The 27,128-nt window shown below is 38.2% G+C and overlaps 1 protein-coding gene and 1 long non-coding RNA gene across 4 annotated transcripts in view; one reads left to right on the plus strand and one right to left on the minus strand.

Annotated features, from left to right (window-relative positions):
- Positions 1-15,339: 15,339 nt before the first annotated feature.
- Positions 15,340-27,128, plus strand: part of SERPINE2 (serpin family E member 2) — a 79,287-nt gene continuing 67,498 nt past the window's right edge. For 2 of the 3 annotated variants that reach the window (XR_014492740.1, XM_083364568.1), the window contains exon 1: positions 15,340-15,552. The gene's annotated coding sequence lies outside the window, so the exon portion shown is untranslated. The remainder of the gene's footprint in view (positions 15,553-27,128) is intronic. The other variant, XM_083364569.1, reaches the window with a different exon arrangement.
- On the minus strand, positions 24,333-25,180 carry LOC310641463. The gene is made up of 3 exons (XR_014492735.1): positions 25,040-25,180; positions 24,574-24,648; positions 24,333-24,481 (listed from the first exon to the last, which is right to left on the minus strand). It is a non-coding gene; the product is annotated as an uncharacterized lncRNA (long non-coding RNA).

Consider the following 27,128-nt stretch of genomic DNA (forward strand, 5'->3'; position numbering starts at 1 on the left):
TGAGACTATCAAGGATAACCAAGAAAACAAATAAACCCACTTGAGGTACAAATTATCACTTTTAAATTATTGTACAAGTTATTCATACATTATATATATTATATTATATACATTATATATATGCTGCTTGGGGGTGTGTGAAAGCCCTAATAAGCAGGCATATATATAGAATGAAGGCTACTGCTAAGCTTGTAAGCCACCCTGAGTCTTCGGAGAAGGGCGGGATATAAATGGAATTTAAAAAATATATATGAAGAACTAGCTTTCTTAAAGAAGTGTATAATGCTGGAAGAGGTAGAAAGAAAAAGAAGATAAACTTAAGCTGCAAGGTAGATGCATTTAGTTATAGCAGCAATGGATGCCCCATTTGAAGATGTAAATGAAGGTGTAGGTAAAAAATGACCTGTAGAAAATCTATCCATGTGGTTATGAAATGTAGATACTGATTTGATGGCACATAATCAATTTATTATGATGTCCTACTGAAGTGTTTATTGTGGTAGAAATAGTTCTTGCCCTTGAATATTCGCAACAGTTTTATGAGGTAAATTAATGTAAATTAATTGCCTCAAGGATATTCAATGAATTCTCTGCCACAATTAGGATTTGAAGCCTGGTCTCCCCCATACAAGATTCAATTGCTCCAGTTTTCAGGAATGTTAAGAAATAACTTCTGTCAATTACATGAGTTTCTTCTTCCTTAGTTCTCATCATTCAAACTTTAACTTAAAGCACTAATTTTTAAGGAAGTCCTCAAACTTCAGGGGTGGATGGGTATATTTGTTTGGCAAATATGTCATAGATATTATTGTAAATGATTGTTGTAGTCAGGAGCTTCCCCATTGACAAAACAACATCTGAGAAATCCCAATAAGACAGAAATGGTTATGTAGTGTATGCTTCCTGGTAATCGATGTAACTAATTCATTAGCTTAAGAGAACAAAGTTAAAGCTTGTAGCTACCACAGTAAAGAAACTGAACACTAAGAAAAAGAAGGAAGTGCAAAGCAATGTTCACCTTACCTTCCAAAAGAGCTCTGCTTGGCAGAAAGGTTAATGAGGCAACATGACTCATTGACACAGACTGCAATTATATAAACAATGCCAAGCTTAGCAGCCAGTCCATGCAAAGTAATAGCCTTTTTTGGCATTATTAAATGCAGACTAAAAACATATGTAGAGTGCAGTGTTAGTAAATGAAATATCAAAACATAAGCCAAACCTGGCAGGCAAGCAATAGCATATAGTCAGTTGATCCTTAACTTTCATTTCTCTTCTGTCAGGACATTGAAGTTGTTGACCAGAGCATCCATACTGCTTGTGTGTCTTAGGAATCGGCATACTTTATAGGGCCAAACATCAGTAACTGGTCCCATCAACATCATTTAATCTGCATATGCATCATTTTTGTAAGAGGTTCTAAATCTTCCTTTATTGTTGATTTTTAGTAATGTCTGATTTCAATAATGATTTGAATAAAAAACATGGATCAGAAAATGTATCTTGGCAGAGTGGAAGTAAAACTTAGAGTCAGACTTTTTTTTCAGAACAGAATGTTGATTATGTCAGTGGTCCAAGTTCACAGCTGAGCAGCAAAGGACAAAAAGTTTATTTAACTATGGAAAGTGTGGAAGGAATAAGTGCCAGAATTAAACTATGATCAGTGAATATAAAAAGGAAATTCTGTCATGTTGAATTATTTTCTAGCATGCAATAAGAATTCTTATATATCTCTGATTACATATTGGACAGTCTTAAAAATATTATGAATTATATCCTTGTCAAGTCATGCTGAGTTGAGCTGAATTGGGCCCAGGAAATGCTGCCAAGATCTTGCCAGTACTCCTGACAGACAAATCACTATTGTATTTTTTGACCACAAGTTCTCCAGTAATATACAGTTATCAGTTGCTGGTATCAGGGTTGATGGCTGCAAAACATAAAATATAAAAGCTATTTTATTTAGGCCTGCTGTCAGTAGTCCAAGGTAAATCAAACTAGGAATTCAAAGTTACACATGCTAATACTGCTTTTATTATAAGATTATACGAACAGAATCTTGCAAGTTGAAATGTGCTTTCTGCAGATGAATAGAGAAAAACAGAGTCATATTTATTTCTTATGATTCCATTCCTGAGTGTTAGAAAGAATCCTAATCCAGTAAACACATACAGATCCATAAGAAGCACTAGAGGTCACAGACACATACCTCAACCCAAGGAAAAATAGCTTCCTGTTGAAGGTAATAAGGCCTTCCCCATGACACACTCCCCTAGCTACTAAGCTAGCCTACTTGCAGCTCCTACTTTGCTCTTTAGCTGCTATAACAGAGCCTTGACTCAAGGAAGGCCCTTCCCATCATCAGTCACTCTGGTGTATATGCCCCTTCTGCTTCCCTTTGCTGTACAATTATGCAACACACCAAGGACATGGAATCACCTTGTTCTGCCAAGATCTCCTGCACACAGTGGTGGGATTCAGCCAGTTTGCATCAGTGTGGCAGAACCGGTAGCTAATATTTTGTTGCCCAGGCCCAGAATGGATTTCCGGAAGCAGCATCCACACACAGAACTGGTTGTTCACATATATGAATCCCACCACTGCCCCCACATCTGCAGTTGGAGGAGAATCTGGGACTGCCAAGAAGACTTGATAGGTGGGATTAGCCTTGGACCAGCTTTGAGATAGCAGCCCTATCTGCTGCTAAAAGGTAAAGGTAAAGGTTCCCCCGCACATGTGTGCTAGTCTAGGGGCCGGTGCTCATCTCCGTTTCAAAGCTGAAGAGCCAGCGCTTGTCCGAGGACGTCTCCGTGGTCATGTGGCCGGCATGACTGGACGCCAAAGGCGCACGGAACGCTGTTACCTTCCCACCGTAGTGGTCCCTATTTTTCTACTTGCATTTTTACGTGCTTTCGAACTGCTAGGTTGGCAGAAGCTGGGACAAGTAACAGGCGCTCACTCTGTTACGCGGCACTCGGGATTCGACCCGCCAAACTGCCGACCATCTGATCGACAAGCTCAGCGTCCTAACCCACTGAGCCACCGTGTCTGCTGCTAGCCTGTGGTAAAATGCCAAGTTTGCTCAGTAATAGATAACCCTCAGATCAGTTCTATAGCAGTGTTAGAAAGCTCTTCATACATTCAACCTTCTTTCCAGCATTATCTATATATAGAAGTAAAGGTTGCTACAGATCCTTTGTATTTTTACTGTTTTATTGTATTATTGATCACATTATATATACTTTTGGATTATGAACTGCTTAGAGTTAACTACAACTGAAGCAATATAAAAATTCATCCATAAGTAACAAACTTCAATTGTTGTTTGCAACAATCAGAAAAGCTATCACATCTGTGAAAAATGTCATTACCTCTGATTCCACTTCCTTCATCAAAGTAATCTTTTTTCAATTCATTAATTTGGTTCAGTGGAGTAACTCAACTGAAGTGGCATCAAAAGAAAACACCCTTTGAAGCTTTGTACAGTCCTATTTGCCATTGTAGGAAATCTGCTTTTTTCGTTTTCTTTCTTTTTTAGCAACAGAAGATGGTAGAGGACAGGAAGGCCTGAAGGAACGCTGTCCATGGGGTCGTGATGGGTCGGACACGACTTCGCAACTAACAACAACAACATAACCTGACTGTTGAAAGCCATTTGTTTTTATTTGGTAAGGCTGCCTATCATGAACTCCCATTCCATACAGCTTCTGTTTCTTACTCAGGAAATGCCCTAAAATACTTTTCTTGGCATGTTGTTACTATGCCACTTTAAGTTCTGGATATGCTGGGATCATGCATATTTCATATTCAGTGATAAAATTGTATGAAAAGGTGAAATATGACTTACGACAATCTCAGATCTATGATTACCTTTCTTTTTTCTTATCTTATTTTTTATTTCTTTCGTTCTACCATATTCTCACTATGTTTTCTTTTATCATTCTAGTTTTGCTTCATTACATATTTTTAAAACAGAGTTGAGTTTCTAAAGGTAGTTTAAAGTTTTATGGTGGTGGAAAAAGACCATGATCAGAATCTCAAAGAGACCATGTTCTACGGCTTGAATTTGTTGTTGCCAGGGAAGGAAGGTCAAGTGTGCTTAGTAGTTTTGTTTGTTGAAATAGTATAAACAAAATTGAAAGGCACTGTGAATCATTTTTGCACATAAATTTGCCAAGATTATTAATGTCAAAGAAGCCGAAGGCAATAAATTATAGACTTTACTAACCGGGAAGTGATAACTATGATAACTTTCTCAGGCGCCAGAATCAAGCTACCAAGTATTTATTTAGTTACTTACTACAATCCCTACACAGGCCACTCAACTCAACAAAGGTCAGAATGGCTTACTACAGAAAAATGATGCCACATTAAAATATAAATCATCATAACTCAAGAGAACAAAGAAAGGAACAGCCACAACATCCAACTCATACCAGCAGAATCTCTCTTATCATTGGCCTAGACCAAGGTTCCCTAGAAAAACTAGGTTTTCACAACCTTCTCAAAATAAGGTGAGAGTCAATTTTATTTTCAGAGGAATGCTGTTTGTTAAAGCAGTAAGTTCCTAGAGACAATAACTGATTAAACTACTTTAATATTGGTTAGTTCAATGCTCTGCCATTTTATGCACTTCCTAATGTCCTCACTCAGCTCAGTGAGGGATGAACTTTGGGGTCCTGGGTGCTCTCTGAGCTTGGTTGTTTTCTTGCAGATGTTTCTTTACCAAACTACAGTAGGTAACATAGTCAGTCCTAGAAGATAGTGGAATTTGCTCTCATTTTATATATTAGTGGCTTGCCCTGTGATTGTTGGCGAGAATAGCCTTGGTAGTTCCTTGATTAGACTGTAGTTTATTATTAGCTAGATTATCTGAGTTGGTGGTTCTTTGATTCACAGAGACAATCAAAAAGCCAAAAAGAAAACAGACCAAAACAGCTCCTCACCAGCAATCAACACCCAGGTGAGCAGAGCTTAACACCAAGATTAACACCAGACCAACAATTAATAAGTAAACAATACCGAATCAAGGACCCAAAATCAATCACTCCCACTAATATTGGCAGGACAAGCCACTAGTATATAAGGTGAGAGCAAACCCCAGCCCTTCTATCACTGACAATGTTACCTAAAGCGGCTTGTGGCTTCTTTATATGTAATGTTGTGGTTTTGCCCTCATCTGCCAGAAACCTATTTTATATTCTCTCTTCCAATTTTGAACACATCAAATGATCCAAATTTCTCACGATTTCAATCTTGTACCTAATTTGTTGATTTGATAGCATATAGTATGAATTTTAGTCTGACAGGTTCAGACTCTTTTCTACTGACATTTGAGTCTAATTGCGTGACTACTCAGAAGACTGGTGATGTGAAGCCATTAAATTCTCCCTTCTTTTTATTTATTTATTTTTTTTAAGTTCCTGGAACTTTCAAAAATCATACCCCTGAAATTTAGCAACAATACTAAATCTACTGTACTTTCCTGTTGTTTTTAGAAGGCAAGAAAGAAAAACATTGCATAAAGTCATTGAATACATCTACGGTATCTCAGAAATATTTTTTTCCAATCATCCAAAACATACAACCACAAAACAAGATTTTCTGCTTCTGGGACATTTCTTCTTGTAGACCCATTTTGGCCTATAGCTATTCCCTGTAGCTTGTTCTCTCCCAAATAGTTTAAAATAAGTCCTCCCGTAAGGACATTTTTGCCCGCCAAAAGTAAAACATAAGTCATGTTGGTTTACTCCAACAGTCTACCCGATCTAGCATTCTGTGTCACAAAACTAGATACATTCAGGAACATCACATTATTTGATAGAATAACCTTACAGTTCCAGAGTGATGTCATCTCTTTGACATCCTCCATCAAGGATATGCAGTGTATTTAGGCATAAAATGACATTTCTGTGCCTTCCATTCCATTTCTGGTAGTACAGTATATTCAATCCCTACACCTTAGTCATGTTCCTTCATTTATAGTGATACATGAGAATTTTTTAATATGCAAGTATTATTAAACTAAACATCAGAATATTTGTAAGACTGAATTTGTTTGAAAACCAGACATGGTTATCCTGAGGCCTATCTTATGCACTGATCAGGATGCAATGAGCAAGATATGTAGCAGACTGAATAGCCTCTGTAATCTGTTTGAAATAAAACCCTTTCTTTTCTTTTCTTTTTTAAAAAAGTGTGATTAGAGCCTGTAGGAATAATGAGACGAAAATGAACAAATTGGATTGAGTATGGTCTATTGTAAAATATAGTATTCAAAAAAAGAGATCACAATACTGATTAACAAGAGAAATCTGATATGCTCACTTTGATGGCACAGCCCCAAAGCAATCTAATGTGCACTGAAACAATGAAACCTTGACAAAAATATTCAGCACAATTCAGCCAAAGGGCCACTTTGTAGGTTAATACCCTTTGCCTAATCCAGTTTATACCCCACGGTGTCCTTAATATTCACTTCTACTTTTAAGTTGATCTGCCCTTTTAAGTATATTTTATTTATTAAATGTTGGCTGTTTTAATCTGAGCATTTCTCTTTCTTTTTTATTTGGGTTTATGTACTTTAGTCATTGACTGTAAAATCAAATTAACAATAAGAGCTGGTGGCATTGGAATAAAAAAATTCTGATTTTTCTACTATTGATGCTCAGTAGATCATTATGGTTCTGTCGTGCTCTCTCAGAACAATACAGAGTTTAATCCCTGTATATTCAAATTTCGAGCAACATATGGTGAATTCACTTGTAAATGAATAATTTCATCCTGAAGATTTGTACAGACACTGTTAAAATAAATTATGGCTTCTCTTGGCTTCTGGCTAATTGAGTAATTCCCAAGTAGAACAGGAATGTTTCTTGGAATTTAATTGCCTTTCAGAAAGCATTTCTATAACTGCTCAATAACAGTTTGCCAACAACAGCATTTTCCTGATGCTCCAGACTATATTCCAATAAAAATATGTGTCTAATGTGCCATTGGGGTTTCTTCACACATCAGTTGCAGTATGTTTGCACGTGTGTGTGTTTGGGCCAAAAATATTGGGTTAGGAGACCTAGCTGCATTTATTTAGAAGCTGACCAAATATTCCTTTTGTTATGTTTGAACAGCATCTCATATAGAACAATAATAAACCTGACATCTGTTAGGTCAAACATGTCAAATTTGCAACGTTATGTGATGTCACGTGACGTATCGGAGCAACTTCCTCTGTCGCGTCATTGGTACTGTGTGAAGCTGTTCAACATTTCTACTTAAAATGCATTTCAAAGCAAAGCAACCTAATCTCCATCAACAAAAGTTCAGGAATGGAACAGACCTGTTGTTGAGATAGTGCACTATAGCAAATATTGCAATACGTTTTGCTTTGCAAATGTACTAATGAATATTTCAATACACATTTTCAGGCTGAATTTTTTTTAATGTCCATTGAACTTGCAGATTGGATTAAATGGTTTTATTAATTTATATGATCAAACTGAACAGGCATCAATATTTCTAAGTATTCCTGAGAGGCACTATATTTATATCCTACCAGCCTCAAAATTTTTGTTAAATCTAAAGAGTTGCCCAGCTTTACTATAAACAGCTTGATTGTTGCCTAGTTCTGTAGTATTAGTACATCTCAAATTTTGAGACTGCTAATTTTAAGAGACTTAAAAATCATATCATAGAAACATCTTGATCTGGGTTATATGTATTTGCTACATGCTCACCTAGAATTTGTCCTGTTGCCTCCTCTTTTCCAGAGCTTCAATATCATTTTTAAAGAAGGTACAGAAATTAGTTTTCAGACATGAAGTAGACAGATTACTGTACTGAGTGGTAGTTCAGGAGTTACTCCCAGGTTCATGCAATAATTCTTCCTCTGGAATTTGGCTCTCCCTTAGGGAGACAAAAGTCTTCAGTAGAAAAACATATTTTATTGCAGACACAAGCAACAATAGTTACAATGAAGCGCATCTTCTACCCAATACTGTAGTTATGTATCTGGTTTTAGAGATAAGTATACTCCTTTTTCTCACCCTTTTGTAACTGCTTGCTTTCTATTTCTTATGCTGGCCAGTTGGTGGCATCTGGCCTATGTTCACTGAATAGTCGTGTGTGGTTCCTTGTCAGTTTCAGCCCTCTATGTGGAATGACCCTTGGATAGATATGCATTCTAATAAGCATATAATAGTTCAGCTATATTATCTGCAATGCATCAATATTATAGAATGCCAGTCCCGAATGTTCTGTACATATTGTCTATTGTCTTCCAGATATAATGTAAAATATTGGACTTAACTTATAAAGCCCTAAACAACTTCAATTCTAACTTTCAGAGGATCTGCTTTTCCAGTTACAGACCTGCATGACCACCAAGATTTGGTCGTTTGAGAATTCCTTGCTTTTCAGACTTGCCTGTCAGGCAGACATGAGAAGACCTTCACTTCCATATGTCTATGGAGAGTCTCAATCATCCAGGTCATGGTTGTCCCAAAGGTGCTTTTCCAAAGACAACTGGACATTCTTAGTTTTTTCTTGAAAATATTTTGCTTCTCATCCAGAAAACTTCTTCAGTTCTGACTTGGTTCCATCTTTCTGTGCCTTTAGAAAATCTAAAACAGGTGGCCAACCTTGGCAACTTTAAGATTTGTGGCTTTCAACTCCCAGAATTCCCTAGCCAGCAGGCGAATTAATCTGATCCTAAAAGAGGCCTTATTTTAACCAAGCTTTAAATATCAATGATTTTATTATTCAAGGGTTAATGAAGTTTTTTCATTCTATTTCTTTGTATAATTTAAAATTATAATCTGATTTGAGTTATCATTTTAAATAGAGAGGTGACATATACATCCCATAAGTAAATGCTACTGCCATTTTTAAAAGTATTTAATCCAATGATGTTATCCACAACATTCACTCCTAAAAGCTACTGCAGAATTTTAGAAGACCCAGTAAAAAGTAAATATTATAACCCTTTTTTCCATTAAAGGAAGATAAGTCACTTTCTGATATACATAACCCTCCTGAAAAAATAATGAAATGATGTAGCAAAGGTTATAATAAAAGAACATTGAGAAGCAAAGTCCTTGAAAAAGTTACAAGATTGAAAACCAATTCAGTTTAAAAGTAGGGCACTATCTACAGAGAATGAGATAAATGAAAGCTCAAGAGCTAGAACTAAAAGTAGCAAATCTACTGGAAGGTTAAAAATTCTATGCAAAGTCAAAATAATTCTTTTTTCTTTGTCAAAATAATTCTTAATTAAATGTTTTATAGAGCGGTAGAGAACAATTGAACAGGATAATTATTGTTATATTCCATTAGCTAAATTTTGCTATAATCTGTATGCAACTGCCTATTACATATAACATTATAATGACAATGTGGATTTTCAGAAGCAAAATCAAAAACTATAATTCAAGAATTTCTGGCATCTCCACTGCTGGTCATAATTTGACTTCATTATGGAATCATTATATTGCCTGTGAATCAGGAGGCATTAATTAATACACAATAATGGTGGAAATGATCTCATATGAGGTAGGAAGTTCAGGATAAACAACTTTCACCCTAGATTTTTTTTTACACTCATTCTTTGTTTCTGCAGACATTGGTCTCTACATCAGAAACAGGAAATATGTGGTTTTGGAAAAGCTGCTTCCATTAGAGATGCTTGTTAGCATTAGAGAAAGTCTTGAGGTCCATTAATAATTGGGACTGTTTAAGATATGTCACTTGTTGCATGTTGCACTAAATTGCAGCTTATAAATGACTGCATTTGTATAGCACACAAACCATGGTTTATAAACCATTCATGTAATATGCTAATTCAACCATATGGCTTAACACACATGTGAACCCAGGTTCTTAAACTGATTTCTTCCTATTGTGGAGGACTACATAGAAAATACTATGACCAATAAAAGAGTTTTATTCATAACTCTTCTTTTTCAGGCATAATATTATGCCAGGTTTAAGACCAATACAAATCCTTGAAGAAGCATATTGTTCTGGTTAAGTCACATACATCCTTCGGTAAACAGTTTGGAAATACTCTAATCAGATTCAGATAATGGATTGAAATGATGGAGATTAGTGTACATCATGTACAGCAATTTGAGTTCTGGGAGTAAAACAGCAACTGCCTTGTGCATGGAAGTGAGCTTCAACTGGATTTCCCTCTGCCAGTTCTCCTTGAAGGGGGGGGGGTTTAAGGTTGGCCATGCAGGTCACAGGAGACTTTTGAGTGTTTTGGTTGTTGTGGGGGAGGAAGATCCTGAGTATAAGCAACAAGTTATAGACTGAAACCTTCTTTTAGCCAATGGAATTATTTTTGCAATGGATACAATTAGCTATTTTAAAACTACTATTTCTTATTAGTCTCCCATCCAAATTCTAACCAGAGCCAATCCTGCTTAGTTTTTGAGTCCCAGCTTCTGCCAACCTAGCAGTTCGAAAGCACGTAAAAATGCAAGTAGAAAAATAGGGACCACTACGGTGGGAAGGTAACAGCGTTCCGTGCGCCTCTGGTGTCTAGTCATGCCGGCCACATGACCATGGAGACGTCCTCGGACAAGCGCTGGCTCTTCGGCTTTGAAACGGAGATGAGCACCAGCCCCTAGAGTCAGAAACGACTAGCACGCATGTGCGGGGGAACCTTTACCTTTAACTTTGACTAGAAAGAAGTACAAGGAAACTGATGACCCCTAGCCCTAACCCACTGCATGAAAAGGAACAGCAAATTCAGAGGATAAATGCTAATGGGCTTCCTGTCAGGGAATGAACCTTAGTGCATGACTGACATTGCTGGTCCCAGAGTTTAGCTTTGATGTGGTAGAACACATACCTTGCACTCAACATGTCCTAAATTTAATCTCTGGCATTTTCAGCTAGTTGTCAAAATAAGGTATTTGAAATTCTAAAGAGGCAGGCTGCTTAACATAAAGTTGAGATGAAAGTTATAAGACAGTTCCTATGTTCTGAAAATGCAGCTATTAGCTTGACTTCTTAACTTAACATTGCAATGCTGAATCAAATTGAGCTGACAAATGATTTAGTATCATTTCAAAACAACACAAATCAGCAGAGCTTCATGCAACCAATATATGGATGCTGTCATCAGGGTAACTAAACATTCAAGGTCTTTTCACCCATAGCATTTTTGTCCAAAAGTATTTTTTTCTCTTAAATTTCTTCCTTCTCCCCTTTTATACCAAAATATTAAGCTAATCCCATTGCTGCGCTTCTTGAATTGAAAGACATACTGGTCAAATGACTATAGAATAGGACTCTGCCCTTCAATGGGGTGTTTTTCTCTAACAAAGGGGTGAACAAATCACCCTTGTAAATCTGCTTTCTGACTCACAGGGCCCTAACTTTTAACAGAAAAATGAAACATTCATTGCGTCTCTTTTCTTGCTTTACTTTTCTTCATTATTTGCAAAGGCTGCATACAAGGCTCTTAGGGCTATTCTAAATAATGGAGGACATGATAAGGAGGCTGAAAAATACCTTCTCAAGAAGGATCATATTGCCTCTTCATCTCAACAAAAAAACAAATCAAAGTCACCTTATCCTGGATATATATGAGTGATATCAAAAAAGTATATAAATCCAGACCAAAAGATGTGTCTCTGCAGCTCCAAACCTGTATGACTGTACAGCAATAGAATAGAATAGAATAGAATAGAATAGAATAGAATAGAATAGAATAGAATAGAATAGAATAGAATAGAATAGAATAGAATAGAATAGAATAACAGAGTTGGAAGGGACCTTGGAGGTCATCTAGTCCAACACCCTGCCCAAGCCGGAGTCCCTACATCATTTCTGACAGATGGCAGTCCAGTTTCTTCTTGAAAATCTCCAGTGATGACGCACCACAACATCTGAAGGCAGCCTATTCCTTTGATCGATTGTTCTCACTATCAGGAAATTTCTCCTTATTTCAAGTTGAATCTCTCCTTGATCAGTTTCCATCCGTTATTCCTTGTCTGGCCTTCAGGTACTTTGGAAAATAGGTTGACCCCCTCCTGTCTGTGATAGCCCCTCAAATACTAGAACACTGCTATCATTTCTCCCCTGGTCCTTCATTAGACTAGCCATGCCCAGTTCCTGTAACTGTTCTTCACATGTTTTAGCCTCCAGTCCCTTAATCATCCTTGTTGCTCTTTTCTGCACTCTCTCCAGAGTCTCAACATCTTTTTTTATAGTGTGGAGACCAAATTGATTGCAATATTCTAGGTATGGTCTTACTAAGGCTTTATAGAGTGGTATTAGTATCTCATGATTGAATCTCTCTGTTAATTCAATTTAGGATTGCACTGTTGGCTCATATTTAAATGATTGTCTACTAAGACTCCAAGATCCTCTCACAGTTGCTGTGATTAAGCCTGGTTTCACCCAATCTGTATGTGTACTTTTGGTTTTCCTTGCCTAAGTGTAAGACTTTACTTTTCTCTACATTGATTTTCATTTTGTTAGATAGGGCCCAGTGTTCAAGCCTGTCAAGATGCCTCTGGATTTTGAGCCTATCATCTAGCGCAGGGGTGTCAAACTCAATTTCATTGAGGGCCGCATCAGCATTGCGGTTGCCCTCAGGGGGGGCGGGGGGCGTGGCCTGGGTGGGCGTGGCTAAAGTGCATATGTCCTACTGGGTGGGCATGGCCAGCTCTACATCGTTCGCATCAAAGGTGCCTATGGGGGCCTGGGCAGGAGTGGGACAGATCTGAGGGTCTCTGGCAGAAGGAGGGTCTCTGGGCCAGGGTCAAAGCAGTGGGGGCCGTTCCCTCACTGTTTCCAGGATGGCTTCGCGGGCCGTATGAAACCACTTCGCGGGCCGGATCTGGCCCCCAGGCCTTGTGTTTGACATGTCTGATCTAGCGTGTTGACTATTCCTGCCATCTTAGTGTCATCTGCAAATTTGATAAATTCCCCTTCTATTCCCTCATCTAGGTCATTTATGAAGATGTTGAAGAGTACTGGGCCTAGGACTGAACCTTGCGGTACCCCACTGCTTACTTCCATCCATGTAGATGTAATACCATTAAGGACTACTCTTTGAGTGCAGTTTGTCAGCCAATTAAAAATCCATCTGATTGGGAAACTGTCTATCCCACTTTTTTAAAGCTTTCCAAGAAAAAGGTTCTGGTTTACTTTGTCAAATGCCTTGTCCACTGCATTCCGCTGGTCCACCAATTTAGTCACCTGATCAAAGAATGAAATAAGATTGGTTTGGCATGATCTGTTTTTAACAAAGCCATGCTGGCCCAGTACTCTTCTAGATGTTCGCAGATCTGTTTTTTTTATTATCTTCTCCAATATTTTCCCAGGTATTGATGTTAGGCTGATTGGTCTGTAGTTCCCTGTGTCCGTTTAACTGGGTTTGAGAGCTAAGTTGGGGTTGTTGTTTTTCTGGCTCCACATGGCTAATTTGATGTCAGAGCAAAGCTACTTTTTTCTCCTTTTGCTGTGTTGCAATTCTGCTAACCTTGTTGATGGTTTATTCTTCTCTTGGTAGGAACTCTTGAATCACCCTGTCTCTGGGTGTCAAGGCAACCATTACCATAAGGCCTCAGGACCCTCTTTCTGGTGCCTGGTGGAAGCATTGTTTCTCCCTCGGTCCTCTTTCCAGCTGCCATAGTGGTTGGCAACTATGGATACAATACAGAGAAAAGTGCTTGATTACTAAAATGCTGACATGCTATTTTTTCATTTGTCACAGCTTTCAAGCTCTTCATAGCAACCTTTCTGACAGAGTGAGGCAGTGGGGAGGCTGGTTGAAAGGGTCTGAAAAAATGTACACAACATGGGTGCAGGAATACAAGTACTGCGCCGTGGAGGTCCTAGAGGCCTTAGATGTACACATTTCATTATGTGGTTCATTTTAAGTGAGCAATTATGATTACCTGTTGCATGAATGAATTGCAGCTAGCCTGGGAATCCTGTAGTTAGCAACTCTTTTCTTCTGTTTTTGCATACCAGAGAAGAAATCACAGTCTCTGTAAAGGCTCAGCTTCAAGTAATGAGAATTTTTATTTATTTGTCATATTTATTGTGGGAAGCAACAACTCCAGATCACCTCTTCCATCAGATAGAAGATTGGACTAAATTTTCCAGTCCAACACATGTAGCAATGCAATGCAGTATGCACAGAAGTGTAGAACATTTTAATTTGTTCAGTTAATTCCCTTGGAAGTATTTTTCAAGGGATTACCTGTTAATATTTGATAGGACTCAAATTTGTAGTGGATCAGGCTAGAGACAAAAGTGGGTGATCTATGACAATCTTATTCCTTTGTCTAGATAAACTTGAACACCATATTAAGATATATGCATGACATATACATGAATTTTGTGTGGCTTAGCGTGCTGCATGCATGGCACATTTTATTTCTGCTTAGTGTGACTGCAGCTATTCCCTGTATGCCAGAACAACTTTATTCATGCACATAAGGTATCTCTCATAAGCCTACTTCTACTTTCATTAGGAATGTACAGTTGCAGAGTCAACCCAACCCAAAAAGAAACCTCAACAGGAAAATCTTTTTAAGAGTTACTTAGGGAGACTGAGCAACTGGCCAAGTTATGCTGCTCGGGAGAAAAGGAAAATTGGGGTAAGATTTATTTATTTATTTATTTTAATTCCATTTATATCCCGCCCTTCTCCGAAGACTCAGGGCGGCTTACAAGCTTAGCAGTAGATGGAAGAAAAAGCACCTCCGAGATACCTCTTGCATCTTGGACGGGTGTTGGATGTACTGCAACATTTTGTTGCGGTTGGCCATTAATTTAAAACAGGGGTCTTCAAACTTGGCCCTTTTATGACTTGTGGACTTCAACTCCCAGAATTCCTCAGCCAGCAAAGCTGGCTGAGGAATTCTGGGAGTTGAAGTCCACAAGTCATAAAAGGGCCAAGTTTGAAGACCCCTGATTTAAAACATCGTTGAGTTCACTCAAGGCTTTTTCTCCCCCCCCTTTTTTTTTTTTTAAAAAAAGATATGGATAGCGTGTTATCGGTGAAAGCAACTACAATTATCTCTCAAGCACATCCTGAAAACCGGGCGAGGCAAGAATTCCGCCTGGAAGCGAAAGAGAGCAGAGCCACGCCGGCGCCCGAAGCCGCCCTCTGGCTTTCTCTTTGACGGAGGGGGGAGGCGACGAAGAAAGAGCCAGCGGCGGCCGGGCTTTCGTGACGGGGAGGGCTGCTGACTTGGGAAACGGAATCCGGATCGGGACCAGCGAGATTCCCCCCCCCCTTTTTTTTTTTTTTTTAGCCGCGCGATCTTGTGCGGAAGAAAGAGAAAGGCCGGAACGCGGTGGAGAAAGTCGAGCAGAGGAGGCGGAGGTTGCGGAGAGAGAGAGAGAGAGAGAGAGAGAGAGAGAGAGAGAGGAAGAGAAGTGGGCGCCGCCTGGTCGCTTCTGCGCGCTCTCGACCGCGGCGGGATAAATGCCGGATTTGGGGCGGCTCGCTTTAGTCGCTGAGCCGAGCGGTGGGAGGACGCGGAGCTGCAGCAGTAGCCTTTTCTCCGGCCGCTTCGAAGCGAGGTACGTCTCAAGCGGGAGCGTTTTGGTTTCCTGGGATGAGTCTTGGAGGAAGCGAGTTCTCCCCACGGCGCGCGCCCCTTCTTCCTCTTCTCCGTCCTTTTGTTTCTTTGTCCGGCTTTAATTTCTCTCCTCCTTCCGGCTTCCATATGGGCGTGATTGGCCTGCTTCCTTTCCCTTTCTGCCTTCCCGCCTCACCCTCCCCTGGGGGGGGGGTCTCCCCAAACACCCCCCGCGGCTCTTCCCTGCCCCGACTGCCGGTGGCTGGCAGAGAGACTGGCTCAGATTCTCGCGTGCCAGATGACAGCCGTTAGTTTATTTAAGACTGGTCGCCAGGAAATTGGCTGAAATGTAATGGTGGGGACGAAACTGAGTTTGCGGAACGTAAGAACTCCTGAGCTTAAAAAGTTTTTTGTGCAAGCGAGGTGTTTTTCTGACGGACTTGGGGAGTTAAATTGGCAGTTAATCGAACAAGGCAACTCACCTCCCTCTGATAGACCTTGGGTACTGCGAGCCGTTTGAGGCTGGTAATCAAGCAAACGAGCAGTTAATTTCGGCCAAGGGTCAGCATAAAAGCAAGAACAAAAATAAAGCAAAACCGAAACGATTTAAGCAACAGCCCAGAAAACGTCTGTCTATTCTGATTACTTTCTGCCTATGAGTGTAACTATTATTATTATTAATACTAAACAAAAAGCACTTAGAAATTGAGCTAAGAAGATTCTAAAAATGAAGAGTAAAATCCTGTTGTTTTTTTTAAAAAACGAAGACATTGTCTATAGGCAGAGCTAAACAGCCTTGGTGGAGCAGTGGGCTAATACCTCCTTAAGTAACACCAGCTGCCTGCAATTAGTGCAGGTTCGCATCCCACCAGGCTCAAGGTTGACTCAGCCTTCCATCCTTCCGAGGTAGGTAAAATGAGGACCCAGATTGTTGGGGGCAATTAAGCTGACTTTGTAATAATGCTGCTTGGGGTGGGTGTGAAAGCCCTAATAAGCAGGCATATACATAGAATGAAGGCTACTGCTAAGCTTGTAAGCCGCCCTGAGTCTTCGGAGAAGGGCGGGATATAAATGGAATTAAAATAAAATAAAAAATAAAATAAATAAATGGCAGGAGTCTGGAAAATATTATCCCTGAAAGTTGTTAGTTCTTGCCTAGATTTAGTAGCTATATGGCAGATTTTAGCAACAGCCAAGGAAATAGATCAGTCTGGTCCAAGAGAAGATTTTGCATGTAAAAAGCATCTCTGTGCCAGGGGTATTTAATATATCAGGGTAAATAAAAGAAGTCTTAGAATCCCTATAGAAACTGTATGTATATCCAGCAGCATCTACATCACAAATACAGAAACCATAGGTTATTTTATTTATTTACACACACACACACACAGAGAGAGAGAGAGAGAGAGAGAGAGAGAGAGAGAGAGAGAGAGAGAGAGAGAGAGACAGTACTTGTTTTCAAATAGAGCGAAAGTGGAGCATTAAACCTTAAACATTAAATCAATAAGTGATTTAGTGCAATTAGTTCAAGACTTCCTCAACTTGGAAACAAATGGAATTTAAATATTCCACAAGTCTGAGTGAAAAAGATCAGCTCCTTAAGAAAACATCTTGATAGCTTATACTGATCTAGTTGCTTTTCTATGTCCAATGGGTTCTGGGTACCTTTCTGGCATGTTCTCACTTTTTGAATAGGAGAATTTCCTCAGAGATTCCATATAAGTGTAGATTCTCAAGCAGATATCTCCTCCATATAGTATTAAAATTAACTGCTAGGGTCAGACAAGTCAAGTATATGGGCAGAAATTTATCTACAATCAATAGAAAAAAAGCTGAATATTACTTTCAATCTTATTTACACCGTCCTTGCGGAGAACTACATTTCAGACATTGTGTGGAAATTGAATGATACTTTGTAGAACTTTAGATAGTAGTTTTTGATTTTGAGTAGTTACCATAGGGCAGGGGTAGGCAACCTCGGCTCTTTTATGACTCATGGACTTCAACTCCCAGAATTCCTGAGTCAGCATAGCTGACTCAGGAATTCTGGGAGTTGAAGTCCATGAGTCATAAAAGAGCCGAGGTTGCCTACCCCTGCCATAGGGCCTAGCTGTTGGAGTCACTGAAATAGATTAGAATAGTGGCAAATAATTGACTTGTCTGAACTATTAGTCATTATAATTTTGATGTGCTCAGAATTTCAGTATATGTTTCTTCCTGTTATGATAACCACTTAATCCAAATAGAGCAGAGTCCATCTTATCCCATAGTTACAATGCTTAGGAGAAGCAATTTGTCAGGCACCTGCAAGATTAAAATTCCCAGGAAATGATCACTGTCAGGCCAGCTCAGTAGGAAAGAGCTCTGTATGAAGGGTATTGTAGGTTTTGAAATTCCGTAGTCTATTAGGGAAGGTCTCAGTGCTAATTTTGTAGAAAAATTGTGTGGGATAGTCAGTAGGTATTGAGCAATTCACCAAGACTAGATTCAGTTTGTAGAAAACCTGAAGCAAGCAGAGCCTGCAGCATCTTTGGACTGATGAATAAGAAGGGGAAGAACTGGAATCAATAATTGTTGTCAATGTATTCCACTTGGCAAATGGGAAAATATATTGCTTTATTCCATTGCAACACAAAGTAGCATACGAACATAAGCAATGCCTTGTTGGATTGAATGGCTGGCCCATCAAGTCCATCTGTCTGTTCTCAGAGTGGCTAACGAAACCCACAAATCTCCAGCAAATGGTCTTCAAAGGCTAATTGCTTCCCTGTGACTTTCAGGAATTGGTCCAACCCCACCCCCCTTTTTTTGTGTGTGAAGCCAGCCAGAGTAATAGCTCCACATCTCATGGTAGCAGATTTCAAAGTTTAATCTTCCAGGATTAAATTTTATTAGTTAACCTCAATTCTACTAATCTGGGAAGAGGAAATTAACTTCTCCTTGTCTATTTTATCCATACCATTCAAATTTTTGTACTCTTCAACTCTCTCATTCACTTGCTTTCTATATTAAAAAGTATCAAATATTACATCCTTTCCTCTTGGGGAACTTGCTCTAACCCCTTGAAGTCTGAACCCTCTCTAATTCAGCAAACAACTCTAATAAATACATCTCCACCATATACATTTTTAATGCTGTGACAGAACTGCCTACAATATTCCAGCTGTGACCTAGCAATTTGGACCATAGTTTGGTTAATCACTATGAAAGTACAGAAATATGATTTATGGATCATATATATGGGGGACTAACCTGTGTACCAAATCTTGGTGTTGCCATTGGATTTATTAGATGTCATCTATATGTTTTGCCTTCTCTCAATTTGATCCTTTGCATCTTTTCATTTTGCTGAGTCAGAACACTCTTGAAAATAAATGCAAATTATTAGTGTCCACAATAATGTTTGGAACCCCTCCTTCTACTGTATATTTACTTGCCCTGTTCCATTTTCCTTACATTTCTGCTATTGGGAAGAACTGGTACTAAGAGTTTACCTATTTCCTCATCTGGAGATACCAGTGATTTGCTATAAGTGAGGAACAATTTGAGCATCAGGGATCTTTGCCTGTTCATGTGGGACACAGGTTATGATTATCAGTATCCTAAAAGTCACAATTCCTATTGCAATAATGAATCTTCCACATTGCAGCAATTCTTCCTGACTCAGGTATGGTCATGCTGCTTGCTGGTTTTTAATAGCAGTAGCAACTGCACTTAGACTTATATACTGCTTCTCAGTGCTTTACAGCCCTCTCTAAGTGGTTTACAGAGTGAGCATATTGCCCCCAACAATCTGGGTCCTCATTTTACTGACCTCAGAAGGATGGACGGCTGAGTCAACTGTGAGCTGGTCAGGATTGAAGAAATCGAACTCCTGGCAGTGAAATACTGCATTCTAACCATTGTGCCACCACGGTCTTTCCCCAAATGACTCCAATTGCATACTTAAAGTTGTCTTAATAAATTAATGAATAAAGCTATTGCAAGGTAGACTTGGTTTCTTCCAATCCCTCTCATAACACCTTTAAATACTGTGTAATTTTCTTGGTAAAGGGCTTTCTTAAGACACATTTGGAACAAAGCAGATGTTTGTAGCCTTAATATTAGTATGCCTCTGGAAGTTCCATATGATATTTAGTATCACAAAATGAAAAATGCACTGTAATTATATAGCCTTCTCTGTACACAGTTTATATAGGCATCTTTGTATAATTTTAAAACATCATAAAATATGTGTTAAAAATGACTGCGTATGATAGTAACTAACTGGAAAATTGTTTATTTGCAAATAGTTTTATTAGTTGTAGTGTTTGAGTAACAGTTTGATAATAAGAATTGTACTACTGAATCTAAGTATATTTTGGAAAAGTTATCAACTTGAGTGAATAGAAAACAATGCTTGAATACTAATACCCGAAGTCTGAAATATTTGTTTTGTTTTCTAAAAGAACGTGCCAATAATTTATTTGTGCTTCTCAAACAGAAAAACATGAACTAATTATGTTGTGGTTAAGAATTTAAGCTTATCTAAAATGTAATACTTGAAAACAGCATCCTGAAGGCACAGTTAAATGCTGACATATGTCAATGTGGGTTGAATTACATTTGTGCCAAATAGAGTCACTTTTTTCTACTCATCTCTTTAGTCTTCTCATCTTTACTGAATTGCATGACTTTTCTATCAGTGGGAGTTTAAGCAGTCGGAAATGAGGTGAACCTTTTGTTCACTCCATCCTGGTAGTGGAATGTCTATCCTAGTTAAAGCTTGCCAAAGCATTTGGCTCTCTAATGAGTAGTTGTTGACAACATCCTTTCAGAAACTGCTCAGAATGAAGAACTAGGTCAGTGACAAATACTTGCACTGGAAGCAGAACATTTTTTTCCCCAAGAGAGGTTTTGAGTCCATCGGAATAATTTGAGATAACATGAACAAACGATAGGCATGAAATAAAACAAGTAAAATTTATTTTACAATCTGTTCAGAACTTTGGGTATGTGTATTTTGGCCCTAAAATAAAAGTTTAAGCAAATGTGTTGAATTTTATAGGATGCAATTTTGTCATACCTCTTGTATTTGTGGACAGTAATGTGTTAACTTTGGTAGCCTTATAGATGTCTGTGTAAATGTTTTGGAAGTTTTAATAATTTTAAATGAGGCTCATATGAATAAATTGGAATATCTTGAGATCTAAAAGGTTTATAAAGAACTAGCCTTTATAAAATATAAAGTACATACAGGATCATCCAGAAGTGCTGGATTTAACTGTGTACTCATCAATATTTAATTAAGTACCTTATATTGTAGGTAACTGTGTCTTATAAAAGATAAATGTATAGTCTTGCTGGGCCAAACAGCAAAGCCCTGTAGATGTTATATTAGTGATACTGCTAAGCTTGTAAGCCGCCCTGAGTCTTTGGAGAAGGGCGGGATATAAATGTAATAAAAATAAATAAATAAATAAATAAATAAATAAATAAATAAATAAATAAATAATGAATTACCATAAGGAGTAAATAGATGAATGCTGCATATTATTGGTGTTTTTACTAGTTAATTCTAAATTATCATTAATACATCGCTGCTATGAAAAACAGTAAATTTCATAGGAGATTACACACTTAAATAAGCAGATAAACTTGTATCAGGATAATGTTTCAGGATCCAGTCTTGGTCAATCACCTAAACCAGAGGTTTAAGTCTTCTGAGCTTTTGGACAGGCACCATATAAATACCACACAGAGAATAACCCAAAGCACGCACTCTACCAGAAAGAGATTCCCTGAGGATGGTGCCAGTACAAATCCGAAAGCTTGGGAAACGAAACCTCTGGTCCTGGTGACCGACCCAGCTTGGATCTTGCATTAAACACATCATGATAGAGGACCGTGTTTGAGGAAATGAAGATTTAAGTGATTAATATTTTTGAATATGTAAAATGGACAGTTTGTGCTGCAACAGCAACACTGCATATGGTGAAGTACAATTTAGGTTGGCAACTTTTTCATTTCTTCCTAAAAAAAAACATGTTGGGACCTCTGTATTTCCTGTGTCTACAAGTTAACCCAATCCTGATGTTCTGCTACATATCTTATAAATACTGGATCAAGGTGTCCGTGATTATGCCGGCTGGCTGTGAATGATGATAGCCTTTTACTGACTCTCCTGGAGTAGGGAAGACTTGTCTGAATGGATTTTTTTTGTAAGCAGTAAATGAGGACTTTAGAATGTTTTGAATAAAGTACGGTAAGTTATCACTAATAAACCAGAATAGTGGGATTTGTTCGAGTAAATGGAGAAACAATAATTTTTAGTTTAAAAGATTCCAAGTATTTAATAGTGTCTTCAACTGCAAGTAAGTGCACCCTCTGCTGTCTATAAATTGAATAAAAGAAGAAATCTTAGCTCTTCATGATCTGTTCTGACTTGTCTATTTCAAGGCCAATTGCAGTGAGTAGAGCAGACATGTCAAACACAAGGCCCGGGGGCCAGATCCGGCCCACGAAGTGGTTTCATGCAGCCTGCGAAGCCATCCTGGAAACAGTGAGGGAACGGCCCCCACTACCTTGGCCCTGGCCCAGAGACTCTCTTTCTGCCAGAGACCCCCAGATCTGTCCCACTCCTGCCCAGGCCCCCATAGGCACCCTTGATGCGAACAATGTAGAGCTGGCCACGCCCACCCAGCAGGCCATACGCACTCTAGCCACACCCACCCAGTAGGCCATGCCCACCCAGGCCACACCCACCCGGCCCCCTGAGGGCAACCACAATGCTGATGCGGCCCTCAATGAAATTGAGTTTGACACCCCTGGAGTAGAGAGAAAAGCTGATGACTTCCAGGGAGGGAGGGGAGATTGTTACGCAAAAGAACAGAAGAAAAACATAAAGTAAGTCTGTAGAAAGTGTGTACAAAACTTTCAGACAGATACCTCCCTAATTCACACAGCTATAAAAAAAGGAAGAGGAGCACAATCAACTTGCAAGGTTATGTTCCTATAGCCAATCCAAATAAAAGGAGTCTTTAGTCTTCCGTTAAGTTTGCAGTATTTCTTAATCTGCTCTGCCCAGTAGGGTTTACAAAATGCTACAGTTAAAAACATTTAATTTATTAAGGAATAATTTTTGTTAGCAGTAATCTTGTATGAGTTCTAAATTTAAATTAATTAATGCAAAGTTTAAACTGTAAGGTTACATAAAATAAACTATATTAAAAAATAAAAGACGAAATGCAAAACTCCTTTTAGAGGTAGTAATGTATAAAAAAGAATTAATTATGGATAAAATTAGAAACCAATACCTCAGCACACAGGTTTCGTTTCTTTTTCTTCCACAATCTATCTATCTATCTATCTATCTATCTATCTATCTATCTATCTATCTATCTATCTATCTATCTATCTATCTTTCTTGCTTTCTTGCTTTCTTGCTTTCTTGCTTTCTTGCTTTCTTGCTTTCTTTATTGCTTTATTGCTTTATTGCTTTCTTTTCTTTTTCTCTTTCTTTCTTTCTTTCTTTCTTTCTTTCTCTTGCTTTCTTCCTCCCTCCATCCCTCCCTTTCTGTCTGTCTGTCTCTGTCTCTCTCTCTCTCTCTCTCTCTCTCTGTGTGTGTGTGTGTGTGTGTGTGTGTAACAAATACTTTATCTCTCTACAGAAGGAGAGCAGCTGGTAGGATCTGACTGTGTATGTACCTCAGAACATTTTTCTTGTCAATGTGTGTATTAAAAATGTTTGTAGTCTCCCTGAGCAAGATGCATGTCTGTGTTTGCAGCTAACAGTTTACTGAATAGGGAGTACAGTATTTTCATTTCCCTCAGCATATAATGTAAAAATAAATAAGACTGTATCTATTATCATTCAGTCAGATATAAACATTGTGTTGGGTTGAGCCTGGGAAGCTAGCATATTGATGAATTTGGTGAGCTGCATTGCATTGAGCTGTTGACTTTTCATTCCGTTGTGCACATCACTGAACTTATCTTACACATCTGCTAAGAGTACTCTCAAACATTCTATATTCAGTTTATAATATTTGATCTTACTATACAGTCTTTGCTTGTTAAGCCTCTTGCTGACTTCCAACAAGAAGCTATAATCCTTGAAAATGTGGTTTTACTACTATATGTGAAAGTATGTCAAAAGTCTATGTCAGAAAGGATGAATTGATGTCACACACAATATCTTGTCATGAATGATGATAAAAATTCAGGGATGAATTTTACAGAAATGTAGGCAAATTCTTAATGCATGCAATCTGCATAGAAAAAGACTTCTGTTGGGTGACCTTAATGAATGAGTGGAAACAAGGTGACAGGGTACTAAAAATGATTGTGTCATTTAGAACCCCAAGATTTAATGTGAGTGATAACTTTGCTGAGCAGCTACTTAGAAAAATAGCAGTTTTGCATACATGATTTCAGTTTAATCCTACTCGTGTGCATACCTGGAAAAGGAACAAATACTTAAACATGATTTCTTTGATTATTTATTATGAATGGTTTTTAAAAATTAATGAAGAATACAAAGATAAGATGTTTGAATATGGGACAGACTATTATTATTTGATACAGTCGAGTGAATTCTGGGAAAAATGTTGCGGAAAAAAGGCAAGTAGTGAAAAAAATTACTTGGAAACTAGAATGACTTAAGAAAAGAAAGGTGCAGGTTATATATGAAAAATATTAGAAGATAATCTCCAAATTGAATGACATAAGTGAATGTAGAAATTAAACTATTGTAATAAGAAGCATGAAAAAGAATATTTGGTAGACTCATGAAGCTTGCCTCTCACTTGGAAAGTTGAAAGTTCAATTCTAGGTAATGGCAGATGTTTCTCTCCCAGGCTTCACAGAAAAAATATCTGCTGCAAACTCTGCATGGCATCAGGAAGGGCATCCGGCCAGTAGATGCTGAGCTCCATCCAGTCATCCCGATTCTACCCCACATTACGGAATTACAGAGTCATAAAAAGGAAAGGGGAAAGTCTAACAAAAATGATGGCCTCAGAACTCTAGTACTCCAATTTACCTTGGAGACTTTATAGCATTTATATATACTGTGTCTTTCCCAGTATTGTGTCCAGTGGCTTTCCTTTTACAGTTCCTTTTGGCAATCATTTTATTAAAGTTTATAAATGCAAAAAGAAAACATTAATACAAACTAAAGAAAATATAAACAGTACAGATAGAAACAAATAAAAGAAAAAGATATATAAAAGATTATTCCCCCTATTTCCATGTCAATATAAACAAATTCAGTAATATAACACCACCTCTAGTACAGGTAGTCCTTGAGATATGGTAAGTCACTTAATGACCAAAGTTATGACAAAACTCCCAAACTACATACAATCATGTTTCAAAATTAGGAGTTGCCCCACGTTCATTTGCCCTTATAATTCCCTCCCCGTTAGGGTATTGAAAATAAACTTTCCATCTCTGCCCACCAATCTCTATCCTTTTTAACCACTTAATTTGCTAAATTTTCTGCATACCTGGAAAGAGAGTAACAAGATCTGTAAGTTACTTACAGATGACTCACTGCCAGGCTGAAGATAGAGGGAAGGATGGAAACAAGCAAAGAAAATCTTCCTGTAGCTTTTTGCTTTGAGTTGAAGAAAAAGTTCTGCTCCAAAGAGAAAGTGGCTTCAGCACAAATGTGCATCAAACACCATTGCAGAAGCTCGGTCCTAAAGAGAGTCAAGACAGGCAAGCAAAAAGCTTTTTTGTTTTCTTATAAAAGATATGTGGGTTTCTGAAGGAGGCAGGGGATTAAGTAAGGGAAAGGTTTTGGGAAACTTGTCCTGAACCTGTGACTTTTCATCAAAGTTAGCAAGAACCAGGAGAGGTTTGCAGTCTCCCAACGGCCAGTGAATTAAGGTTCCATCTTAGGCCCAGTACTATGCAATATCTTGATCAATGACTTAGATGAGGGAATTGAAGGGGAACTCATCAGATTTGCAGATGACACCAAACTGGCAGGAATAGCCAACACCCCAGAAGACAAACTCAGGATATAAAAAGATCTAGACAAACTTGAACAATGGGCCCTATCCAACAAAATGAGTTTCAATGTGGAAAAAAAGCAAAGTTTTACATTTAGGCAGGAAAAATCAAAGGTACAAGTACAGATTGGGCAAGACCTGGCTTAAAAATAGTAACTGTGAGAGGGACCTTGGAGTCCTAGTGGACAATCACTTAACTATGAGCCAGGGGCTGCCCCAAGGAAGAGGGGGTCACTGATCAAAGAAAGAAGCAACCTGGAATTAAGGAGAAACTTCCTGACAGTGAGGACAATCAACCAGTGGAATAGCTTGCTTCCAGAAATCGTGGGCGCTCCATCACTGGAGATTTTTAAGAAGAGACTAGACAATCACCTGTCTGAGATGATATAGGTTCTCCTCCTTGAGCAGGGGGCTGGACTAGACCTCCAAGGTCCCTTCCAGCATTATTCTACTCCAAAAAAGTTGATTTCTTATCTTTTTCTATTTCTCCTTTCAGGAAGAGCTTGTATAATTTCTCTTTGTTTCTTCTCAAAAACAGTTTCCTTGATTTCACATATTCCTTTTGTAAATCCTAGATAAGAAAGCTTTCCAAGTCACTGATTATTATTTGTCTAATTTGTATAATTATTAAGGCACTATCTGGCTTTATCTATAAATCCATTTTGGCATCTTTTCCCATAGCACTCTTATACTCCGTATTTTAAAATCTGTCTTCAAATCCATAGGATCTTTTTCCATGTCATAATTTTGTAATTTAAACTCCAATTTGAATCCACATTCAAATCAATCTCATCGTCTGTTTTATCAACAAAATCTGTTGTTCTTCCATATCCTCTATTACAGATCAGACAATCTTGTAAGTAATTTGAGTATATTGTTCCCAAACAGCCTTAATTTCTTCCATAGTCAACAATATCATGTTCCATTGTATTAATGGTCTCTTCTCCTTTAATTATAATTGTTTGTTTTCTCTGATTCATCTCTCCAGGACAGCCTTCAAATCCGCTCTTATCATCTGTTTATTTTCTAATCAACAAAACTTTCCCATAGGAGAATTTCTTACAATTAATTTTGAAAACTTCATAAATTCTTATATTCATTTTTGAACAGCCCACAATAAATATTCTTTCAGGTTCATCCATTCTATAGCCTTTTGACTTTTCAAAATCAAGATTTTCGTTCCCCTTTTGTTGTTTCTCAAAAAGTAAAGCTTTTTAATGCTTAAAGTTACATGGTGCTTCTTTTATTGGAGTGAAAAGAGATTTTTCCAGGGACTTTTTGGAAGGTTCTTAACTTCAATAATAAGCAGCTTTCTAAAATAGTTAAGAGAAAAAGTAGATGGACCCAGTGTATTTTTGAAAGGGCTGAACTGTAGTTTAGGCACAATGATTCCCCCTCCCCGCCCCAGGAATCAGAGGTCTCAAACTTGCTGGTAATTTGCTGATCTGTGACTGAATAAATACTTGAATCTGCTGGAAATTGTTATTTTACTATCTCCTTGCAGGAGATTATATATGGAGCAAATCTGTGGGTGATCCATGTCATCTCCTCAGTCTGGAGAGGAGTACCCAGGAGCTGA

This window comes from Vipera ursinii (genome assembly GCF_947247035.1).
Source record: "Vipera ursinii genome assembly, chromosome: 5".
Taxonomy (NCBI): domain Eukaryota; kingdom Metazoa; phylum Chordata; class Lepidosauria; order Squamata; family Viperidae; genus Vipera; species Vipera ursinii.